Here is a 5,886-nt window from a genome sequence, read left to right on the forward strand (position 1 = left end):
TCATTGGTTTGGGTGGGTCAGTAGATTGAGACGAAAATAGAGAAGTAATGTTTTCATTCATGACTAAATCAAAAGTTGGGGAACGTGTGGTTGTAGGAATAGTGGTGACAAACGGTGGTAAAGAAGTATTGGTAGTGATGATTGAGGTTTCGAAAATACCTTGAGTAGAAACTGGATTTTCGGTGTTCGAGACTCCATCACCCGTATTGACGTTTACATCCATATTAGATACGTGTGTAAGAATGCCTGAGGTTCAAACCTCCTCATTAGATGACTTGGTTAACGAATCCTCGGGTGGTGTGACCAAAGTCTGCTCAGGAGTTGATACTTTTGTTGAGTCACCAAGAATAGTAGTTGTGTCTATTGTAGAAGTTTTAACAGAGCTACTTGAAATTCCTATCTCCTCGATATTCAATTTGACAGGAGATTTCTTCTTAGAGGAAACATCACCCAGTGGTGTTTCAGGAACTTCTTCCTCTTCCATAGAATCTTCCCGAAGAATCAACTTTCTCTTCTTGCTCTTCTTTGAAATATGCTTAGCAACATCCTCAGCCCTTCGCTTCTTTGAGGATGGAGAAATAGGAATAGGAACTTCACGAATGACAAGACCTTTTCGTGTAACATGTGGCTTTCGAACCATTGAAGGAGAAAAGCTAGAAGATCTTTCAGGAGAATTTCGTGATCTATGAGCTTTCTTTTTGAGACGCTTGAATACACCAGTTCTTGAAGGAACTTATTCCTTTGTAGGCTCAACGGATTCAGTCTCAACAGGCTTATCAAATTTCTTCAATACTTTGACTCCCCCTGCATGCTTTTTCTTTGGTGACTTAGATATAGTTGTATCTTGAACATGTTTCTCAGGAGTGGATTCATAAACATTCTTTGACTTTCGAGATTTCTTCGAAGAACCTTCACCACTCCTTGGCAATAAAACACAAGTTTCGTCATTTGGGCTAATTGTGAGTAAATAAGCCATTAACACTGGATTCGATGGATCAACTTTCTTGAGCATACCATCTGGAATTCGAGCAACAGAGGGAAATATACTCACATCATCTTTAATTGTTTTTGGATAATGATACTTCACAAATTCAGCCTTTTGGTCATCAGCTGGTACCAAAATGCCTTCCTTCTCGTATGCATAGCGAAGAATCAAACTGCAATACGTTGCACAAGAAACCCATCCACTGCATTTGTATTATCCACACTCTTCAAAAATTCTTTCCACATCTGTGTTACATAGTCTACTGCAAGATCGTAGTAGATACCTTCTACCATTGCATACACCTCCATTCTTCCTTTATCCAAACCAACACTTCGACCTGTGAGACATCGAAGATAAATTCCAAAAAGAAAATTACAGATACTTGGAAGACCGGACTTCTTGAAATCGCTTATCTTGGTTAGAGTGGGTTGATAAACCATCTCATTGAACATGTGTAGAACTTGTTCATTAGTAACTTTGTAGAAAGGTGGAGAATTAGGAATTTTGAGAATCCTAGCAAACAGCTTCTTGGTAAGACGAAACTTCTAATCATTCACAGGATTGAATGTTACCGTATCCATCGTCTTGCTGTATGAAGCAGTAGAACCAGCAAGTGAAAGCCACAACATTGGGACTTCAAAGGAACTGAATATTGCAGTAGATAAAACAGAATGTTTTAAAGCAACCATCAGCATCTTGAGTTCTTCGGGGTACACATAAACATCACCATCAACTTGATAGTTGGTACTCCAAATCTAAATAATGGTTTGAGAAGATATGTCTTCAGTAGTGTTGGATTGAGGAGCAGCCATAACTAGGGTTTTTCTTGAAATCATGAAGAACAGAGAGAAAAGATAGCTCAGATCGTTTTGAGAATTTTTAGTACGCGTAAAATTGGAATGAAGACCCAATTGCCCCTTTTATATGTATCCCTATTTTGAATCTCAAACGGTTACCATTTATGATCATGACACGTGGCCCTTGAAAATCGCACCACTAGCCATCATACACGCCATGTCAGAAAAAGTGATTAGAACAGTTTCCGAGAAACGCGCACAGTTACCAAACCGTCACTTCAAAATTCTTTTCGTCTGTACTGATGGATAAAACAAAACCTTCAGAATGGATGTTGGGCTCTTTCGCTTTTGGATTTGAAAACGAAGTCATATGCCAGACTTTCGAAATCATCAGCCTGAGTTGGTAATACTCAGAACCTCAAGGATTTCGTGAGTGCGGTGTGCCAAAGAAAAAGATAAGAAGCAAAGTAAGAAAAATATGGATCTGTGATGTAAAAAATATAATTTTGACATAAAAGCAGATAAATCCCGGGCAAAGATTGCTTCGCTAATCATCAAGAAAGATAACCTTATGAATGCTACGGCTACACCCACAAAATTTCAACACTTCCCACACTATCTGCTAACCTTGTGAATGCTACGGCTACACCCGCAGACTTACAACACTTCCCACACTATCTGCTAACCTTGTGAATGTTACGGCTACACCCACAGATTTACAACACTTTCCATACTATCTCAAATGCTGATTACTAATCCGAACACATCCAATGTCGAGCATACACTGGGCCTATCATCCCAAACTGAACTCATGTCCTGACTGGGATCCCCAACCTGATTCCCTAAGGCCTACTATCACGTGACCCCGCTGCATCAGTACCGCATCCATGCTGTGATCGAGTGTCAAAGTAAACCATGAAATCATCTACACCCTCTGGCAGGGTGAGAATCGGTGCCTTGCACAACCGCTGTCTGAGAGTCTCGAAGGCTTCCTGCTGCTCAGGCCCCCAGCAAAAGGCCATCAACTTCTTGGTCAGTCGGGTCAAAAGAGTTGCAACCTTAAAGAAGTCCCAAATAAATCTCCGGTAATAACCCGCTAGACCCAGGAAGCTCCGAATCTCAGTTGGAGACCTCAGAATCTCCCACTGCATCACGGCCTCTATCTTGGCCGGATCGACTAGGATACCCTTCTAGTTGACAAGGTGCCCAAGAAATTGCGACTCGTGCAACTAGAACTCACATTTGGAGAACCTTGAAAAAAGTCTCTCCCTCCTCAAAGTCTCTAGCACCTCCCTCAGGTGCTTCTCGTGCTGCTCCTCGGTCTTGGAATAAACCAAGATGACGCTATACTCTCCCAATCCCGTAATTTAGGAAATGATATACCGCTATCCGCTAATAATTATCAACATGCAATTGGCATATGACATCTCTTGAAAATATAATTCAAACACAACCGGAGGATAACCCAAAGTTACACTTACTCAAACCCTTGGAAAGAAAGGCTCCCTTGTGCAGTTTCCCGCAAGTACTGCACCGAATCTGGTCATGGTGGCCTCTCAAAAGCTAATCCTAAAACTTGGGTTTCCTCCCGAGACTCTTCAGTATAAGCAACTGATCTGGTTCCCTCTTACCAATGTGCTCCAAGTCCATATCCCGTTCTTGAGCTCTAGAAGTCATATCATCCAGGGTCTTGCACCCCGAGATACTCACAAAATCCCAGCTATCATTCTGCAGTATGTTCTGATACCTTAACTTCTTCATTTCCTCATCTGCTGCATACTGTGGTACCCTATAAACTCTTTCCCGAGACTTGGCAGTGATATCTGCCACAATCTCAGTCGTCTGGTGGAGATCCAACAACTCTTGTGCCAACTGTTGTGCCTCAATCGCATGGGCACACTCTGCCCGGAATCTGGTCTAAAAGTCATCCCATGACATTGTTGGATTAGTTTCTAAGCCTGTAACTATATTTGGTATGTACTTGACTCGGTTGTGCATGGTCCTTTTGGGTTGTCTTCACCAAAGCAACTTGATAGGATGATTTATGGAGAGAAAGAGAGAGAGGTTATTATGATTTATTAATATATTATATGAATAATATATTAAAGGAGAAATCACATTGTTTAATTAATATTAGTGAAGAATTAATAAGAATTAATTTTGTGGCTAAAAGACATTAATTAAATAAAGGGGACTAGAACTGTCAATTTTTCGATAGTTGAATATTGGGCTAATGGACTCCATAGAAGTTGGAGTGGACGAAATCTATGGGGAAACCCATTAGAATTCGTCCAAGGCTTCTAAGGAGGGAGTCCATGGGCTGCGTAGGGCCTAAGCAGTCAGATTAGAGTTTCCTAGTTCAAAACCCTAATAGCCTTACTATATAAGGAACCCCTAAGGCCCCAAAAACGTGTGGAAGGAATCCCTAAGGGATCTTAGTCGTTTTTGGTGCTCTCCTCCCTCTCATAAGTCATTCTCTTGCTTGTGGTGTTTGTAAGCCATTATAGGAGTGACATTTGTGACTCTAAGCTCCAAGACAAGAAGATTCAAGCCATTCTTGTAAAGGTAATCATCTAGATCTGATCTTATATGATAATTTTGAAATATGTATGCTAGATCTAGGGTTTATAAGCTTTGGATGGTTATTGCATGTTCATTAGACAAACTAGATCCAAAAGCTTTAGGGTTTGCATGTACACCATAGGATTGATGTAGTGCTCAAAACCCATCAGTGGTATCAAGAGCCTAGGCTGTTTGTATAATGTGTTTGATGTATTTCATAATCATTCAAGCTTAAAATCGGAAAATTCAGCTTTCTGGGGGCTGGACTCGCCGAGTCCATGACTGAACTCGTTGAGTTCACTGGGAACTCGACGAGTCAGAGTCGCAGATGGCTGATTTTGGGGGCTGGACTCGCCGAGTTCATTAATAAAATCCGAATTTTATCAATATTTGGTAATTATCCTTACCGAAATAGAAGATAAATGTCAAAATCAAGATAATTACTTGTTTTATAAGATAAATATTAATTATTTGTAATTTTGTTTTGAATTATCTTGTAAGAAATTGAATTAGGTCAAATTTAGATAATCACCAATTAACTGTTTAATTGTTATTATTTGTATTTTGATCTAGAATGTTCTTGATAATGTTTTGAAAAGTTTCAAAACTTGCCCTCAAGTTTTGAAATTTAAATTTTTATTAAAAAGTTTAATTTCGAAATATTTAAATTCTAAACCCTAATGTTTTGAAAAGTTCAAAACTTGCCCTCAAGTTTTGGAATTTAAAATTTTGATTAAAAGTTTAATTTTGAAATATTAAATTCTAAAACCCTAGGTTTTGAAAAGTTCAAATTACACCCTTATGGTTTTATTAAGTTAATTAAATGTATAATTAAAAGAGAGTTAATAAATCCATAAAGATATGGTTTGTATTTAATTGAATTAAAAGGTACAATTTATTAAATTAGACCACATAGTATTTTAAAAGTGTAAAATACACATTATACTATATAAAATTTAAAAGGTTTAACATATTATATATGTATAAGTAAAATGTTTGTCTTACCGTTAGTAGGCCTCATTCACGAAACTGGTCTCTAAGGGGTGTTTAAGGAAGCGGCCTATAAAATGACCGTCATTGGGTATCCACTCTTACCCACCGCACTATTGACTAGTGGAGGGTCGTTAACCGAACGGGTAGGATAGGACACAACCTTCCATTATAAGTATAATGAAATACGAAGTAACTAAACGCTTTTATAAATTCCCAAATCTTAGTTACTTTAGGAAAAAGTGAATTTGATGCAATTCCATGGAATTACACTTTGTACCCTTGCCGAGACAATTAGTGGAGCGTGTGTGGTTAACCGGCACACTAAGTTGGGATTAGCATTGGTGGCAAAGGGTGACTCAATGTTTGTCATAGATCGATGGAGCGTGTGTGGTTAACCGGCACATCGATTAGTTGACTGTAACATTGAGGGCACCACGTACATTCGCATGGTTATTCACACCTTATTTGTGATCCTCGGCATCCCATTCACAATGAAGGGCATAATCGAGATTAAACATGTCATTGAAAGGTTCAATGAATCTCATAGGA

Source organism: Lactuca virosa, chromosome 3 (assembly GCF_052849685.1).
Source record: "Lactuca virosa cultivar CGN04683 chromosome 3, Lactuca_virosa_CGN04683_v6, whole genome shotgun sequence".
NCBI lineage: Eukaryota > Viridiplantae > Streptophyta > Magnoliopsida > Asterales > Asteraceae > Lactuca > Lactuca virosa.